This window comes from Lissotriton helveticus, chromosome 8, assembly GCF_964261635.1.
Source record: "Lissotriton helveticus chromosome 8, aLisHel1.1, whole genome shotgun sequence".
Lineage (NCBI taxonomy): Eukaryota > Metazoa > Chordata > Amphibia > Caudata > Salamandridae > Lissotriton > Lissotriton helveticus.
The window spans coordinates 1538758090-1538778100 of record NC_136069.1 but is presented as its reverse complement, the minus strand read 5'-3'; the positions used below and the strand labels follow the sequence as shown (position 1 = coordinate 1538778100).

At 42.5% G+C, this 20011-nt stretch overlaps 2 non-coding genes across 2 annotated transcripts; both read left to right on the top strand.

Moving 5' to 3' along the window:
* The first annotated feature begins 408 nt into the window (after positions 1-408).
* TRNAL-CAG (transfer RNA leucine (anticodon CAG)) lies at positions 409-491 on the top strand. The gene has a single exon. It is a non-coding gene; the product is annotated as a tRNA-Leu (tRNA).
* A 189-nt stretch (positions 492-680) lies between these two features.
* On the top strand, positions 681-763 carry TRNAL-AAG (transfer RNA leucine (anticodon AAG)). Its single transcript has one exon. It is a non-coding gene; the product is annotated as a tRNA-Leu (tRNA).
* The last annotated feature ends 19248 nt before the right edge of the window (positions 764-20011 follow it).

Genomic DNA, 20011 nt, shown 5'->3' with positions numbered 1-20011 from the left:
GGCCAGACAGGCCATACAAATTTGGAAGAATGCCAAGCACCTGGTAGACAGCTGGACTCCAGCACACTTACAGCAATATCCTCAGGGCTGTGATCAGGGGCTGCTTAGATTTGCGTATTCCACCCTATGTTGTGACATTGAGATCCCTTGTTGAATTTGCTTTAGTCAGCCAAGATGTGGCTGTTGACTCAATTTCAAAGCAGCTTTGGGCCGTTCAAGTGGCTGGTGAATAGCACTTTCTCTTTGTACGCTTTAAAGCTCTAAAGAGTTCTTCATAGGTACTGCTCTGTATGGATTGTTCAAAGATCTGTTGGAAATGCTTATAATGGGATAAATAAATTGAGGGCATGCCTTTTCGGTACCCCACTTGCATGGCTGTCTGGCCTGTGGAAGGTGCTGCACATGCAAGTCAGGATGGCCGAGTGGTCTAAGGCTCTGCGTTCAGGTCGCAGTCTCTTCTGGAGGCGTGGGTTCAAATCCCACTTCTGACAATCCTGTGTTTAATCTTCTTTTTTCTTGAGGGAGAAAATCAGATCATTTCCCTCACATGGGCTTATATGGTTGTCTTTTTGGAAAAGTGCAGTGAGTTTTTTTCTTGCTATAGCCACTCATGGCCTAAGATGTGTGTTTTTTTTGTCCACACTATCTTTCTCACTATGTAGATGAATAAGCAACATGTGGTCAGGATGGCCGAGTGGTCTAAGGCGCTGTGTTAAGGCCGCAGTCTCTCCTGGAGGTGTGGGTTCGAATCCCACTTCTGACAAAACTTTAAGTCCATTTTGTCTCTGCGTTCCTTCAGAATCTCAGCTAAAAATTGGCAGTGCATATAATATCTGAATAAGTACCAAACTTCAGTTTCAACTGCAAATTAATTTGCCCAATTCTGTCTTCAAGCTCGTATAATATTCTTCTAGCACTAGTGGTGTTTCATGTGTTTTTTGGGGGGTGCCTAAAAAATCCCTTTTATTGAAGAAATGGCTTGCATTCAGTCTTGAGATATTTTTGGTTTCCAATAAGTAGATTTTTAACTTTATGTAACCTCATTTTGTAATGCTCTATTCAAGAGATATTTCCACTATCAAATGAAGAGCAAGAGGAAAGAGCACAAATGATAGAGCGAGTGAGTGAGATGGGGTGTTGAGGAAGGAGAGAATGAAACAAAGACAGAGTGAGTGAAAGGCAGGTAGACATAGAAAAGGAGACTAGAAGTGACGGTGACTTGCTTTTCCCTGCTCTTGACCTCCCACCCATCTCAAACCAATCACAAACATACCTTCTATGCAACGTTGGTATGCAGAACTTCACTCCTCAGCCAGTGAGGGTGAGTTCCAAGCCAGGCGCTAGAGAGCAAAAGAATGGATGTGCTCAGACGTTCCTTGCTAGGGACAGTTGATCTGAAACAAGGCCTGCTCTCTTGTTTCCAGCAAGGATCTAGAAATTCTGCATGAATCTGCAAGGCACATTGACAGCATAAATTTGCATAAACTGCCCCATCTTCGGCCTTCCTACTTCCTGAGCAGTAGTTGTTTGTGTATAGAGAGAGAGGTCGCAGGCAAGGTAATTTTGTGAGTAGGATACAGAACACTAAATAGCTGGTGAGAGGTATAAGGTATTCTAAAATCATAAAAACTGTACACCTGTGAAATGAAATGCTTTCATATGTGATCTTCTGTGTTTATTGTCCTGTGCAAAAAGTTGCACCTTGTGTTTGAAGGTTGAAATTATTTCAAACTTGCATGGACGCAGAAATTTCTGAGTGACTTTTATACATTTCTTAGGACTCTTCACTGTCAGGATGGCCGAGTGGTCTAAGTCGCTGTGTTTAGGCCACAGTCTCCTCTGGAGGCGTGGGTTCGAATCCCACTATTGACATTACTTTTGGAGATATAATCTTCTTCATCAGGATAACATCTCATGGAAGTTGCATCTGTTCGTCTTCACCTGGGACGTTATTCCGTCCTCGTCTAGTCAAGAGAGCTTGGGTTTCTCATATATTTCTGTTGTCTTGCTGATAAAGTGCAATCCTTACCAAATGAGCTTAGGACCCATGTAAGAGCTCATCTAGAAGAGTCATGCTCTTGTATTCCCTGGCCAGACAGGCCATGCAAATTTGGAAGAATGCCAAGCACCTGGTAGACAGCTGGACTCCAGCACACTTACAGCAATTTCCTCAGGGCAGTGATCAGGGGCTGCTTAGATTTGCGTATTCCACCCTATGTTGTGACATTGAGATCCCTTGTTGAATTTGCTTTAGTCAGCCAAGATGTGGCTGTTGACTCCATTTCAAAGCAGCTTTGGGCCGTTCAAGTGGCTGGTGAATAGCACTTTCTCTTTGTACGCTTTAAAGGTCTAAAGAGTTCTTCATAGGTACTGCTCTGTATGGATAGTTCAAAGATCTGTTGGAAATGCTTATAATGGGATAAATAAATTGAGGGCATGCCTTTTCGGTATCCCACTTGCATGGCTGTCTGGCCTGTGGAAGGTCCTGCAAATGCAAGTCAGGATGACCGAGTGGTCTAAGGCGCTGCATTCAGGTCGCAGTCTCTTCTGGAGGCGTGGGTTCAAATCCCACTTCTGACAATCCTGTGTTTAATCTTCTTTTTTCTTGAGGGAGAAAATCAGATCATTTCCCTCACATGGGCTTATGTGGTTGTCTTTTTGGAAAAGTGCAGTGAGTTTTTTTCTTGCTATAGCCACTCTGTAGCGTAGTTCCTTTTTTCCCAATAGGCTCTGCGCATTGGAATAATATCTTCAATAGTATAGACGTAGGACAGAGGTTAACTAGGTCTTCTACTGACGATATTAGACTTAAAGTTTTGTGTGCCAGCTAGCTCAGAGTTCACTAGAAACTTTCTCGAATAGGCAAGGAGGAGTTTAACCTCCCTGGATAGACAAGAAGGGATTTAGTTTCTGACAACCATAGAACATGACAACTTTGCTCCCCCTAATCAAGAGTATATCTCTAGAGTCGTGTGAAAACAAAAGACAACTATTTTACTCAGTCAATACGTGCATACTTAGTTTCACCAGATTGTAGAGTTATTTATTGATCAGTCTCTTTTCTAATACAAGCGGAATGAATCGCTACAATTGCAATACTTATGGTTAAGTAAAGTGCATACAGTAAAAGCAGGATTGTAAAATAATACTGTAAAAGCATTGATATGGTTTCTTAGCCATATGATACTTTAAAATGGATAAAAGATATACATACATATATACATTGACTAATCGTACTCAACTGGTGCTTCTAACTACGCCTACCCCGGTGTACCTGACCTGAGCCTAATACGTGGGAGGGAGTAAGTAAGTAGCAGTTTAAGTTAAGTTTGGTTTGCCAAGAATCTGACTCAAGAATTCTCTGTAAGGGGTTAGTCAGTTCAGTACCTGGGATTTAGAAGGCAGGAGGGCTGGTATCTCTCTCTCAGGACTCGGTATCCCAGTTACCCGCGAGGGCAAGCCGGAAACGCCGGAGGCTGGATTTCTCGGCAGGAGAAAAGACAGCGTCTCTCTCAGCGCGTCAAAAGGGAGGGGCAGCGTCCGTGGGCTTCCTGCATCAGCTGGGCTCTCCGGCAAGTAGCGCTGCTCCAAGCTCATCACCACCGTGTCTTTGCTTAGGGCAGCGTCGGTATATTTATACCTGAAAGGTGCCGAGTTTGACGTAAGGATGGACATAAAACGTCAGTAAGGATGTAATAAGAACTGGTCGTTCTTACATTCTTTACAGGAGTTCTCGAACAAAATCAAAATAATAGCTGCGGGGGATTTCCCAGGTCTGCTGGTGGTTTGGTTTGTTTTGAGAACTCGGTGTGCTTTCTAGGGGGCTGGAGGAATAATGCTTGCTTAATGTGATAGCATGCGCTATGACTTAATCTGAAAATGGGTTTCTGTGCCTTTGTATGGATACTAGTGAATTATTAACCGGACAAGGGTCAGAAATAGGAGTATCGATATAGGTCCCTATATAAACACACTACACCCACTCCACGCATATATGTACATATTTACCAAATTAAGCAATAGTAAACATAACTAATAGTGTATGTGTATACCGAACCACCCCAAAATACATTTTTTTTTTTTGCATTTGAAAAATGGTATTGCGAAATACACGAAAAATGAGTATAGGTACTGTATGCATTCAAGCAGTGTAATCATTCAAAAGAGATGCACATATATATCAGCATGAATGATTCGCGAAATTACACATGAAATGGCTCTTAATACAGAAGAAAAAAGTGCGAGACCACTTCATCACATATAAATACAATTACTTGTAAATAAGCTAGAGGTTGAGGTAACGTAATGTCTATAGAGTTTCCTAAAAATAGAAGCTCTGCTCTCTAGGAATAGTTTTACTTTAAGCAGAAGATAAGTGCCAAAAAGGTAAATATTTTGGATTTGGAGAAAAAAGTTTTCGTTTTCAGGGGAAGAAGGAAAAAAGTTCTCAGTAGCTTTGTTTTTAAAGCTGAAGGCCAAATGCAGAGTTCAGGGAACGCTGTGTGCACGTTTGCTTAAAGTCACTCTCTCTGTTCTGGTGAAAACATCATTTCAGACAGACTCTCGAAAAAACAGTCTACAGCTTCTGGTGAAAGTTCGACTAGGTTGGAAAATGTCGCTACCATGCAGTCATGCGCATGTTCGCTTTCAGTGATGTTTCGATCAGCATTGCTTACAGAAGGTCGTACCTGGTTGATGCTGCTTTCATCCTGTACTTCACTACCCTTCAATCGTAGTGGTGAAGTCTCCACGAATGCCGTCATCAGGATAGCTAGCCGCTTGGGACAGCACAATGCACGAGCCTTTACCGGACTCAACAAAGTATCTGCATCCAATGGTACTTCTGATTGTAGTGTAAGACAGGTGTCCAACACGCATTCTTCGCCGCATAGCATGCACCTCAATACAGGCATAACACAATTATGCCACATGGGTCTGAACGAAAGAAACCAGGTCATATTCAGATCTCTTAGCCGGGCTAGTCCAAGGACTTTAGTTATGCGGTCCTGGTAGCGTATAGCTAGGATTGTTTCTTCCATTGTTGCTGGAGTCTTGTCTGTGACATGGCTTGCCATAACGAAGCAGGAGTAGCAAAAATAAAATGCCTGCTACGAGTCCCAACAGGAGTGGAAGTCCGCCAAAGATGAAATTAGGAAAAATACCCAGGACTGCTTTGAATGGTGTTAACAGTCCCGAAAAAACTGTCTTAAATACACTTGCGATACCATTTGTATCAGAAATATTTAAGATTTCATTTAGCATTTCTGCGAAGTGTAAGGGGCAATTTGTTGATAACAATGCATGTATCTCTCCCGTTGTCCTTGCAACTTGGAGATCATACGTTTCTTTTGATAACGTCAAGTGAACTGGCGTCTGTAGGAGCACAGTCTTCATTCTGCTTAAAGTATCAATTCGAATAGAAGAGATTTTCAAACTGGGCCAAATTTGTCCCTCCCTGTCTGGAGCGTCATTCGGAAACAATACTCTCTCACAACAAGTGACCCTGGAGCTCACGCTTATGAGATAAGGTTTTCCTGGCAGTAAGCCACAACATCTGTGATCTACAATTAGAATGTAACTCCCGTTAGAAAGTCTTCTAAAGAATGGTTCTATTTGTGTTGCAGGTGTGCCGAGCTGGTGACATGAAAGGTTATTTGAAGTCCCTTCACAGGCCCCATGCAAACTTATACCCTGACACAGAAGTATACCACTTAGTGATTTTTCACAATTATTACCACTAAGAAATACACTCTGTCCTTTATTACTGTAACATGTGTGTGTATAAGGTAAGTTCCATGTTGACTTAATGTATCCTTTACCCAACCTTTCATACTGGCCTGCCTGTATATATTTTTGGCAGTATCGAAACTGGAAAGTCGTTATCGGAATAGTTATTATCCCATGTATTATCCATTCAATGACAGGTCGTTCTGACATTGTCAATGGCAATCTCTCAAGTTTTTCAATGCTCAGAATTGTATAATCAGCACCCTTTTGTGCCAAGCTGATTTGTGTATCAGTAAGGTTAAAGATACTGAATAATGACGTTGTGTTGATTAAACGCCAAGGCACGTAGCCTGAACGCAGATTTTGTAACGTCCAGCCAAGCTGTACAATAGAACGTAATTGGGACTGACCGTGTTGCAACATCAGTAAGTCTTGCTCTATTATATCGATTGCAGATGATACAATACTGTCCAGTGAATATATTCTGGAAGACAGAGTCATTAACCCATTGTCTACAACAGAAAGTGATTTTTCCAAATTAACACGGTCAATTTCCCGTATTTTCTCTGCTGTCTCAATTTGAGTTTCTTTCCAAGCTTCGTTGTAAGCTGCATATATAGAGGCCGCTATGAAACGTTTTTGACGCTATTTGCGTGGTCCCATAATGAAATCACGCAAGTCAGCACCTTCTTTAAGTAAAGTCAAGTGTTGCTTAATTTCAACCAGTGTGGATGTATGTAGCCATTCGAGGCAGAGTTTCCCTACACTGTAAGTAGTTACAATCCCTGGATGTTGTCTCTGGGAGTATCTAGGGTCTGGCCTGGTCAATGTGAACCCCTGTATTTTGTTCAGGAATCTATCTTGACAGTTATTTGTGTCTGTGGGCCAGATCAACCATTTTTTCCAATCAGGATGTGCTCTGTTTTGGTTCAAAATATGGGATACGTCTATCTCAACATCTGTAGTGTCATTACTGTCAGGTGTTGGTTTTGGAATAGACGGTTTGTTTAAGTCTTTAATTTTGGCTAGGCCAAGACAGGTTGTCTGTTGAATTGTATCATTCAAGAATATAATTTGTTCTGGGATCATGCAGGCTCTAAATAATGATTCTATACCTTGCACTTGCCAATCTCTGGTACCCCAGATTGTTTTCGTTTCAATATTATTGTTCCAGAAATCAAAACCGAATGTTTTCATTTTTTCAAAAAATGTCTCTGAATAGATTAATTTTGTGTTTGTAAGCATGGTTTTCCTGTCTTATTTAACAATTTGAAATAAAATGTTTCTGCATTACTTGTGTTAAACCCTGAGAAGTATGAGAATTTTTCATAAAATGTTTTTGAACTGCCTTTTGGTGGAGTTGCACAATGTTCCCATTGGTTATAATTAAAAACATTTCTAGGTTGAGCAGATTTATGCAGATAATGGTGACCATAGTGGTTGTAACAATACATCTGGTCATAATTAGATGAACCTTGCAAATAATCATGTTCTGTAAATTTAGCTGACATCACTAGATCTGACATCATATCATTAATACTTTCAAAGTCCCAATCATCAGCGAATGTGCTTGGTTTTACAAAGTCACTCAATGAAATCTTGAATTGATGAGGATACTTCAGGAGCTCGACCGGACCATAGATTTCGTAATCAGTTTTGTCCCATGCTACCCCACCGGGTATAGGATTGGCTGTGAAGTTTACTGAAGAAAGTTCTCTTTTCTCGATGTGTGAAGACTTGTGTGGTTTCAGGACCAAGTTGATTTTCTGACTTGCTGTGTCCATTGTAACATATTTTCCCTCAATGAAATGTCCCAAGCATAGTACCATGATGAGCCAAAGTATGAGGACAAATACACCTAGTGCCACCCAAATTTCAATCCATGGAGAAATCAGATAGGTTTCTTTTAGTTGATGAAAGAGTTCCTTTGCTTTGTCTTTAAAAGTTTTTGTTGTCGGCTGTTCCTCAGGTTCACTTGGATCCTCAGAAAAATCATCGAAGTTGATGAAGTAGCCTGATGCTGTTCTGTCAATTGTTTCAATTGCTTCTGGATTCCTTTTCGCTTTTGGAATTTGCTTTGTTTCATTAGCATAGTCAATGGGTACATCATTGTAGGTTGGTGTTTCTTGATGTAAAATTTTGATTTGGGTTTCAAGAGGTTTAAGTTCCATGGCTTTGTTGCATAGTCCTTGTTGATTTACTGTAGGTTTATCAAATGTGATTAGTCTCTCAGTTTGAACCTCTGTATTTGTAGCAAACTTTGGTGTTCTACTACTTCTTGGGAGTCCACTTGGCCTACTACTTGTTATCGGCCACATGATTGCGGTTTAACCAGGTCGATGGATACAACTCGGTCCTCCTTTTTACCAGCAAGGGGCGGTAATACTACTGATCTTGTCCCGTTGACAGACAAGACAGGTACTGCTTTTCTGTAAGAAGGCCCAAATTCCTTCTTTACCGCGATCTTCTCTCTGACCAGATCCCCGATTTTTGGAATCCAGACAGGCCTTGCTGGGACAGGTGGTTTCTCTTCAGTGGTTGTTGGCTGTTGTTTCAACTTTATGTTGCTCAGGTCTTTTCTTGTTTCATTTAAGTCCTGTAAAATAGCTAAACAATCTTTGATATCAAAGCATTTTTCTTTCACCACTGAAGTTTGACTATCGAGGTCCTGGATTAACATTCTAGTCCCAAACAATAGTTCGTACGGACTGAGACCTCTCAGAGAATTTCTTGGCAGATTATTAAGACTACGTTGGACACTTATTAAATGTTTGACCCACCCAGCTCCCGAACCTAATACCTTTGCTGTTATAGATTGCTTTATGTCACGGTTTTTTCTTTCCACAATTCCATTTCCCTCAGGATGAAAGGGACAAGAGTACCGCAATGCAATGCCCATGCTGGTCATGGCCTCCTTATAAGCTCGAGAGCTAAAAGCAGGACCCTGGTCAGAATGTAGCATGCCAATTGCGTATGTGCCGATAAAGACTCGCAAATCTTTTATAACAGTTCTGGCGTCAGCCGAGCGCTGGGGCCACATCCAAATGAATCTCGTGCATGAATCTACTGCGACCATGATGTATTTATAGTTGCCGTCCCTTTGTAGGGGACCGCAGTGGTCCAGGTAAACACATGCTAATGGTTTATCTGAGATTAGAAGGGGCGTCTGTGCTGGTCGTTTCACTGTTGATACCTTCATTCTTTGACATATTTCACATTCTAGAACATAGTTCCTGGTTTGTCTTCTCATTTGGGGCCACCAGTATCTCTGTTTTAATAATGATACTGTGGCTGAAACGCCAGCATGTACAGAAGCGAGCCCTTCGTGTGCCGCTATAATGAGTCCTAACCTATATTCCATGTTTGGAATTGCCCTATCCCCCACTCCAGGGATTCGAGCAAATGGAACGTTATTCGCATTAGTTATGTATGAGTACTTTACTGGAAAGCCTTTCGGGAGTGTTTCTATTGCATCTTTTACCGTAGCGCTGACAGCCTGTAATATTTCGCTGTCTATTTTTGTTTTTGACCGGGTGATTGCAGCTACGGAAGCCGTTTGGACAGCTGCCTTCGCTGCTTCGTCAGCCAATGAATTCCCTGCAACGTGAACGCCATCACGTTGATGACTCAGTGTATGTATCACGTGAGTCTTTTGTAGTTCTTTTTGTAAAAGAACTACTCGTTCCCAAAGCATTTTATGCTTGATTGTGCCACCTTTTGCATCTTTAAAACCGTTCTGAACCCAGATCTGCAAGTATTCATTGTAAGACTGAACGCAATAATATGAACCGCACACTATGAGTGTGGGGAATTCGCGATCGGTATTTTCAAGCGCCATCTTAAATGCTAGTAGTTCAGCTCGCTGAGCTGTACAATCTCCTAGAGATTGCGTTTTAGTGACCAGTGGTCTAAATTTTCCTCCGTGCCAGCGACCTTTAACAATCGCGCACGCAGCACTGTAAGCTTGTTTACCCCAACTGCGGGTTGTGCTGATCTGTCCGTATATATTATACAGCCGTAATGTTCAAGAGGCAGGATTTCAGTCGGCAGAGGACATTCAAATTCATATTGGAGAAATTCTTGTGTTTTAAATAAGGATCAAATTCGTATACCACGTCTGTTGCAGCAAGAGAATTAGCCCACTGTATCCATCTCGGATGTAGTGCTTTAGCATTCGGAATGCTTGCCTTTGTTACCGCCTCTAGGGCTGGTATTGGTGTAACGATGATTATTCGTTTACCTTGTGCTAGGGCTCTTTCTTTCGCTACAGCAGTCTGTACCGCAGTTAGAATTTTTTCCGTTGGGCTAAATTTCATTTCAGCTTTTGTGTACAAATTTATTTATTTATTTATTTATTTATTTATGGAATTTTTAATGCGCAGCTACTACCCTGAGGTGTCTAGGCGCAGTGAGATTTGTATTAAACACAAATGTGATTTGTATGCTATTGGTACCGTTTCTCCCTCATTAGAGGTTAGGTATGTGAATCCGCATCTTCCTGGGATGACTCGAATCACAAGGTTGCGTGTGTTATCGCGTGTTTGTAGTTTTGTTTTAACTAACATGTCCGTTTGTAAAGATCTCAAAATTTCTGTGTGTTTTTGAGTCCAGTTGATTCTTTTAAAATCTGGTTTTATTAGGTCATAGAGAGGTTTAACCCTCTCTGCATAATTTAGAATGTAAGTTCTTCCGAAATTCAGGAAACCTAGAATTGATTGTAAGTTTTTCAGCGTTCTTGGTGCTTGGATTACAGCACATTTCTCTAGGAAATTGTCAGCCAGGCTTTTGCCTTCACTTGATAGTTCATATCCTAAAAACAGGACAGTTAGATGGGCAATTCTTGACTTTTTGAAGTTGAATTTGTAACCCTCTGCTGCGAACCCAAGTATTATGGTGTTCACTCTTTTCAAGTGAGTATCCAAGTCATCATCTGTTAGATAGATGTCATCGACATAAGATAATGCCTCATCATCATATATTTGTAGTAACTCTGTTACTCTCGCTGAGAATAATCCTGGGCTGTTCTTGAACCCCTGTGGCAAACGACAGAAATTTCTGCGAGCCGTTTATTGAGAACGCGGTCAAATATCTGGTTTCTGGTGCTATATTTTGACAAAAGAATCCATTAGAGATGTCTAATGTTGTTTTGTATTTTTTGCGCACTATGCTATTCATTAGTGCTGCACTGTGTGAGTTTTGTACTGCAAAGGTCTTGCAACATGAGTTTAGGTGTCTGTAGTCCAAACTAGACGATATGAATCATCTGGTTTGGAGACAGGAAACAAAGGATTGTTCATTTGTGAGGTGCAAGTTTCAATCACTGTTGGAACTGGGGTCACCAGTCCCCTAGGGTAGCATGGCACGAGCGGGTAGGCATCCGAAAGCACATGTGTTAAGCGATCATGCAGCACACACTCACACTGAGACAGAAACCTGGGCACGCAATAAATGACTTCACTCCAGAGCTTGCATAAAAAGTGATTTGTATTAAGATAAATAATCAGATAGATAGAGCAGGATCAGGGAAATCATAAATTCATTTAAAATACATGTGTCTCAAGACTTGCAATCAATATTGGATGAATAAATATCCGTTCTGCAATAAATATTAAATATTGGATCAATAAATAGTTAAATACATTTTTAGTGGGACACAGGCCCGACCTACGCCTTGCTTCTTGGTCAGTACCTGAAAGGAATACATCTCAAAGTCATAAGAACAACACTGCATTAAGCATCAATATCCATTTCCTCAGGTAAACAAAGGGACAGTTCCATAACAGAAACATCTCCCCGCTGTAGGAATAAACAATGTGTTAAGTGTAGTTCAAACATTTCCTTAAATATGAAACATTTCATTTGCCACAAAAGTATGTGGACATAACTCTCCTCCTGTAATATGAATTAAACATTTCATTAAGAATAATTATTCCATATAACAAGGTTGGGCATCCCTTTGGGAGACCTTCTCATTGGGCCCAGCTAACCATTGCATTAGCCAGCACTAACTAGGAGAAAACATTGCAATCTAGGTAACCATCCCCTTGTGCAGGTTTAACTGTATCAGGGCTACACCAACATTCCATCAGGGAAGTAGAAATCCCTACATTGAGCAGGTGTAAGTAGATCTCTGTTATAGCAGGGGTATGAGACCCTTCCCTGGGCAGGAGTAAACATTGCCTCAAATGAGGTCAACACCTTTCATTAGGCATAAAGTATTTCTTTAGGCATCACACACCATCCTATTAACTGATGCCTGAACAGGCAGGGCCTTCCCCCTACTAATCAGGAGCTTACAGGTAAAACATTTCCTGCAATAGAGATAATCAGTTTAGCAGAAGTAAAACACTTCACTGAGGGTAAAACATTTCATTAACCATTTCCTTAGGCAGGAATGAAACTCCTATGGCAGGAATAAAAACACGCCACTGCGGATAAAACATCTCATTAGGCAGTGTAACTATATCCTTATAGCATTAACGTTCCCCTACTCAGCAATCAACAGTTAACAACTCTTCAAGGCAGAGATAACCATTTTTAACAGGCAAGCCTGAGCTTAGAAGACTTGGTTTATGCATGTAAAGCCTTTTAGTAAATGTAAACATTTCTTTAAAGCAAGGAGCACCTCACTCCATAACTGTGGGCATGTGCTACACCTTTCAACCAACATGAATAAATGTTTCATTAGTCAGCAGACACAGTTCATTATGCAGCTGTTGGCGTTTCCACCCCCAGGCCAGGATCAACATTCTAATTCCTACATTAAGCAGGCATAAACCTTTCAGCACCCAAGAGTAATCCTGTAAATAAGTAGAGGTTATAACACTGGGGCAGGGGTGTAATAAAACTTCTATAGTTCAGAATAATCCTGGTTCCAAGCAGGAATAACCACTTCAAAACTCTTCCCCAATCATAGGTAACATCCCCCTAATCAGGAGTAAACATTACAGGGAAGGAATCAGGCATAGGCATTTCATTAAGTAACTTATAAATAGAACATTACTCATTGCTAGAGAGCAACATCTCATTAAGCAAGCACAGGCCTTGCTTTAGACTAGTAAAACATTTCTGTTAATTAAGGTGAACATTTCAATAAGCAATTCAGTAAAGCATTCTCAATGAGCATTTTACTATGCCTTGGACTCCCCTATGCAGGGCTAAGCCATCGCAGGTGAACTCAGTATGTCTTTAGGCCTACGCCGGAACCAGGGCCCAAACAGTTAATGAATGGCAAGCCTGTCCTCAGGCATAAACAGTAACTTAATGGCCTTCACGTCACTAGAGGCACATAGGGGCCAACAGGTGGGCACTTAAGGTCAAAAATACAGCGTTTCTCTGGGGCCTACAAGAGAGCGCTTGGAGGCACAATTACAGCTCTTCTATGGGACATTCAAGAAAGCGCTTGGAGTGAAATTACAGCGCTTCCCTGGGCACTACCTCAGTTCCTCACATGACAGCGCTTGGCCACAGGCAATGCTGGGGACAGCGCTTCAGCAGGCAATCAGGTTTAGATAATAGCACCCTGCAGGTACAGCACTTCACAAGGCAGCAACCCCCTTCAGTACCTCAGCACTCTTCACAGGGACAGCAAAGGAGCGTTGGGGGAGCAGGGAGTCAGCGCTTCAGAAGGCAGCAACTTCTAGAGCCACAGAAGTTCTTGGTGACACAGCGCTTCAGGGGGATAGCGCTTTTCAGGATTCACAGCGCTACGATATAGCAGGCAATTCACAGCAGAGGTAGCGCTCGGCAGACAGTTCATTCCAGGTAGCGCTGCTGAAGGGCACCACAGAATATAGCGCTTCAGGCAGGAATCACGCCCAGGATTCTAGCGCTTCACAGACAGCAGGGTGCAGGGCTATAGCGCTTTGGCCCACACGAGGTGGGGGCAAGACCAGCAGGTCTAATAACATTCAGTTCAGGGTGCTGCAGTTCAGGCAAATATAGCGCTTCAGAAGGCAGCAACCCCCTCCATTACTTCAGCGCTCTTCACAGGGTCAGCAAGGGCAGCGCTAGATATACAGGACAGGTGACACCCCAGTAGCAGGTTAGCAAGGGAGACCCCAGGTGACATCAGGAAACGCAGGGTCAGTACCGCGCCAATACCTGTTTGCTTCTTCAAAAGTCCTGTGATGATTTAATTTCTTCTTAGCGCTTTAGGTTTCTTGCGCCCTTGTAAATAGAGGCTTAGTTTCTTCTTGGCGTGATGTTTCTTGCGCCCTTGTAACTAGAAGCTTAGTTTCTTGTTGGCGTGATGTTTCTTGCGCCCTTTGGTTTCTTGTTTCCTTGAAGGGGGTTAAGTTGGTGGCTGGTGTTAGATCTCCTCAGCCAATCCCCTCAAGTGGTCCCTGGGGGTTCCCTGCTGCGGGGTTAGGTCAGTGGGGGGGGGTACAGGATGCCTCAATACTTGTAAAGCAGCACTCTAGGCCCTGTCATTTCCAGCATCATAAGACCCTGCCCTGACCCTCACTGCCTATCCTCCTGCGTAGGTTCTTCCCCAGGTCTTCCCCTCAGTCACTCTGACAGGAAAGTTTTCCTTCCTTTCCTTATACAGTGCCAGTTGACAGTTGGCAGTGGCAGTTGGTGTCACCTCACCTGTTCCAGAAGGTTCCAGGGGGTTCTAGGAGGTTCCACCATTCTACCTGTGGGCAGGCTGGCAGGCTAAGTTGATACATTGTTTGGAGGGTTCCAGCCAGGCCCTAGCCACTAGAATGCGCCCACTAACCCCGCTGCAGCAGCAGTGGTGAGTGGCAGCCATGTTAGGGGTATAAGACAACTGCATCTTAACATCAGTTTCACAGTACACAGGGCTTTCCTCACTACACAAGGCCTATACATTGTTGTTACAATAGGGGCATTCTAAATTAAAAGGGGTAAAAAACTAAAAATTTCTGGGGAAAGGGCCAAGTCCCACAATCACCCCCTGGTATTCAAGTTGATCTAAGATCTCCCTGACCTGTTTTTTAGCTTCTTGCTTAATTGGGTACTGCCTCTGTGCAGTTGGTTGAGATTTTAACTGGATTTTGTGAGGAGGCGAGTCCTCATCCCATCCCACATGATTTTTATATAGTGCAGGAGCCTGGGCTACTGCCCACTTTCTTGCAAGTGTATATTTTTTATGAATTGGAATATGATTTGAGAAGGCAGGCATAATCATTTCTTCGCCATGAGGGCACTCCCTGACAAACTCCGGTGGCCAGTCTTTTTCAGCTAGAAGGATGTCATAGCCTTTGGAGAGATTATCCCAAAACAGACCCCTTATTTTCCTAGTCTTATCTCCCTCTATACGCAATGTTATTTCATATATTTTATGAGGTTTGCTAACTCTGGTATCTGCAGTTTCCACCTGAATGTATTCATTCGTGTCCACTGTCTCCAGATGATTCATCAGGATCTTGCGAGCTATGCTCACTTCTGCTGCACTGTCTAGCACTGTCTGAGCCCACTCTCCGTTTTTCAGCTGTGTCCTCAGTATCCTCGGCATGTTTGATTACTTTAATACTGGCTACCTTCTTCTTTGGGAATTGTAACTTTTTATTTAGATGAGCAGGTTCCTTGTCTTTGGACTTGGCGTGCTCTTCCCTGTGTTCTGACCGTCCTCTTCTTTCCGATTTCTGCGAGGAAGTCTGAAAAGATCGAGAGGGACGTGTATCAATATCTTGATATGTATCAGGTTTCTTCATATTATCCCTATTTCTAAGGTTGTATCTTTTCTCAGAGGGCTTCCTCTCCGGAGACTTGTGTCCTTGGTTCGGAGATCTTTCTCTCCGCCGAGGAGACCTTCCTCTGGACTGGAATCTTTTTTCTTTGGGAGTGGATTGTTTATTTCCATCCCAGCTCTTTTTTAGAGTATTTAGATTTTTTTTAATAAATACCTTTTCAGGATTTTCAGTTAGTTGGGGTTTCACTGGTTTCCCACCCAAACTATCTCTTCCTAGTTCTTCATAGGATTTTTCTATGATTCTGGCAAGTTCAAATGGTTGGTCTGCTATATCTGTTTCTTTCAACCTTTAGCGGATCGCCACAGTTGCTGCTTTCAGTAATTTTATACCCAAAGTTAAAGCAGGTTCTGGACCATATTCACTTTGAATCTGTTTTAGTACCTCTGGTATTACCGCTATGGACGGAACACCATGTGTTTTTGTATAAATGGAAGCAAAAACTGTGCCCCAAGTGTCACAGTCTTCCACATGTGGTGCGATCCCCATTGGAAGACAGATAGTCAGTATTCTGTGTTTCTCAACAGGGGTGGTATCCGTAAATACCGCCTCTATTTGAGTGATTTTTTGTGCTAACCAGAATGGAATTTGTTCCCGTTTAATGGGTACTTTACCTAGACAGGACTGTATGTTCTGTGGTGTGATTTTATTTGTGTTCCCCTGATGAGGGGTCAGCTGTGTAATTTTAATAGCTGTTTGGACTGTTGAGGTCCGCATTACATATTGGACTAATTGTCTGTGTATTTTAATCAGTTGTTTTAGCTGTGCTAAAAGATCTGGTATCGACATTTTTTCGATGTCTGGATGTGGTGTGTATCCGGCTAGGACCGGCCACGTTGATCCTGGTCTACCTAGTAGACCGAGCCTGGTGATGTTATTATTATGTTTTAGGGCGCCTTTAACCGCATGCGTGCGGGCGGAATTCCGCTCGTACGCTGAGATTTTTAAAAGCGCACTTTACGTGACGAGCTGGGCTCGTCATCAGCGTGCGAGGAGGCTACCTCATGACGAGCCCAGCTCGTCATCAGCGTGGAAGGGGTTAAACCAGAGCAGGTGCTCTTGGTATTTTAGTGGTATTTCCACCTCCTTGAAAGGAGTGTACTCATCCGGAGGTTCCTCTATCTTGTAATAGTGGAATTCCTTTGTTACAGCGTTTGCTGCTGGAAAGTTTATCCATGAATAGAATACCTCTGTCTGCCGATATTCATGTGCCTCAATTACGAATATGACTGTACCACCTCTCGATGTCAGTCCATTTTCTATAAGTTTTAAAGTTATAGTTTTTCTTATGTTGACCGGGATGAGTTTGCAGGAGACTTGTGTCTTCCGTTAGGAGTTGAGCTGCTAGTCTAGCTGCCTCCCTTTCGTCATCACTTTCTGACATTTTTACTGACAGAAAAGTTTTGTTTGCAGATCAGGTTTCTAAGGAAACAAAGATTAGGTGCACAATATTTTGGAACAGTGTATCCTTCAACGTTGAATAAACCAAAAACCATACATAGGAGTCTCCTCCTACTAGGTTTGGCGGATTTAACCTTTGACCCACTCCAGACGTCTTTGGAGTATTTATGGGAGAAAGGGTCTGTGTGAAAAAGCACGACTGAGTTACTCTAATGCCTTGCGTTAGATTTATCGCCTTACCAAACCGTTGGGCGCCATGTAGTGTAGTTCCTATTTCCCCAATAGGCTCTGCGCATTGGAATAATATCTTCAATAGTATAGACGTAGGACAGAGGTTAACTAGGTCTTCTACTGACGATATTAGACTTAAAGTTTTGTGTGCCAGCTAGCTCAGAGTTCACTAGAAACTTTCTCGAATAGGCAAGGAGGAGTTTAACCTCCCTGGATAGACAAGAAGGGATTTAGTTTTTTGACAACCATAGAACATGACAACTTTGCTCCCCCTAATCAAGAGTATATCTCTAGAGTCGTGTGAAAACAAAAGACAACTATTTTACTCAGTCAATACGTGCATACTTAGTTTCACCAGATTGTAGAGAAAAGAAGAGACGGGCGTGTTCAATAAAAAGGTGTTATTTATTGATCAGTCTCTTTTCTCATACAAGAGAAATGAATCGCTACAATTGCAATACTTATGGTTAAGTAAAGTGCATACAGTAAAAGCAGGATTATAAAATAATACTGTAAAAGCATTGATATGGTTTCTTAGCCATATGATACTTTAAAATGGATAAAAGATATACATACATATATACATTGACTAATCGTACTCAACTGGTGCTTCTAACTACGCCTACCCCGGTGTACCTGACCTGAGCCTAATACGTGGGAGGGAGTAAGTAAGTAGCAGTTTAAGTTAAGTTTGGTTTGCCAAGAATCTGACTCAAGAATTTTCTGTAAGGGGTTAGTCAGTTCAGTACCTGGGATTTAGAAGGCAGGAGGGCTGGTATCTCTCTCTCAGGACTCGGTATCCCAGTTACCCGCGAGGGCAAGCCGGAAACGCCGGAGGCTGGATTTCTCGGCAGGAGAAAAGACAGCGTCTCTCTCAGCGCGTCAAAAGGGAGGGGCAGCGTCCGTGGGCTTCCTGCATCAGCTGGGCTCTCCGGCAAGTAGCGCTGCTCCAAGCTCATCACCACCGTGTCTTTGCTTAGGGCAGCGTCGGTATATTTATACCTGAAAGGTGCCGAGTTTGACGTAAGGATGGACATAAAACGTCAGTAAGGATGTCATAAGAACTGGTCGTTCTTACATTCTTTACAGGAGTTCTCGAACGAAATCAAAACAATAGCTGCGGGGGATTTCCCAGGTCTGCTGGTGGTTTGGTTTGTTTTGAGAACTCGGTGTGCTTTCTAGGGGGCTGGAGGAATAGTGCTTGCTTAATGTGATAGCATGCGCTATGACTTAATCTGAAAACGGGTTTCTGTGCCTTTGTATGGATACTAGTGAATTATTAACCGGACAAGGGTCAGAAATAGGAGTATCGATATAGGTCCCTATATAAACACACTACAACTCATGGCCTAAGATGTGTGTTTTTTTTTGTTCACACTATCTTTCTCACTATGTAGATGAATAAGCAACATGTGGTCAGCATGGTCGAGTGGTCTAAGGCGCTGTGTTAAGGCCGCAGTCTCTCCTGGAGGCATGGGGTCGAATCCCACTTCTGACAAAACTTTAAGTCCATTTGTCTCTGCGTTCCTTCAGAATCTCAGCAAAAAATTGGCAGTGCATATAATATCTGATTAAGTACCAAACTTCAGTTTCAACTGCAAATGAATTTGCCCAATTCTGTCTTCAAGCTCGTATAATATTCTTCTAACACTAGTGGTGTTTTAAGTGTTTTTGGGGGGTGCCTAAAAAATCCCTTTTATTGAAGAAATGGCTTACATTCAGTCTTGTGATATTTTTGGTTTCCAATAAGTAGATTTTTAATTTTATGTAACCTCATTTTCTAATGCTCCATTCAAGAGATGTTTCCACTATGAAATGAAGAGCAAGGGGAAAGAGCACAAATGATAGAGCGAGTGAGTGAGATGGGGTGTTGAGAAAGGAGAGAATGAAACAAAGACAAAGTGAGTGAACGGCAGGTAGGCATAGAAGAGGAGCCTAGAAGTGACGGTGACTTGCTTTTCCCTGCTCTTGACCTCCCACCCATCTCAAACCAATCACAAACATACCTTCTATGCAACGTTGGTATGCAGAACTTCACTCCTCAGCCAGTGAGGGTGAGTCACAAGCCAGGGGCTAGAGAGCAAAAGAATGGATGTGCTCAGACGTTCCTTGCTAGGGACAGTTGATCTGAAACAAGGCCTGCTCTCTTGTTTCCAGAAAGGATCTAGAAATTCTGCATGAATCTGCAAGGCACATTGACAGCATAAATTTGCATAAACTGCCCCATCTTCTGCCTTCCTACTTCCTGAGCAGTAGTTGTTTGTGTATAGAGAGAGAGGTCGCACGCAAGGTCATTTTGTGAGTAGGATACAGAACACTAAATAGCTGGTGAGAGGTATAAGGTATTCTAAAAGCATAAAAACAGTACACCTGTGAAATGAAATGCTTTCATATGTGATCTTCTGTGTTTATTGTCCTGTGCAAAAAGTTGCACCTTGTGTTTGAAGGTTGAAATTATTTCAAGCTTGCATGGACGCAGAAATTTCTGAGTGACTTTTATACATTTCTTAGGACTCTTCACTGTCAGGATGGCCGAGTGGTCTAAGGGGCTGTGTTTAGGCCGCAGTCTCCTGTGGAGGCGTGGGTTCGAATCCCTCTTCTGACATGACTTTTGGAGATATAATCTTCTTCATCAGGATAACATCTGATGGAAGTTGCATCTGTTCGTCTTCACCTGGGACGTTATTCCGTCCTCGTCTAGTCAAGAGAGCTTGGGTTTCTCATATATTTCTGTTGTACAAAGTCTTGCTGATAAAGTGCAATCCTTACCAAATGAGCTTAGGACCCATGTAAGAGCTCATCTAGAAGAGTCATGCTCTTGTATTCCCTGGCCAGACAGGCCATGCAAATTTGGAAGAATGCCAAGCACCTGGTAGACAGCTGAACTCCAGCACACTTACAGCAATTTCCTCAGGGCTGTGATCAGGGGCTGCTTA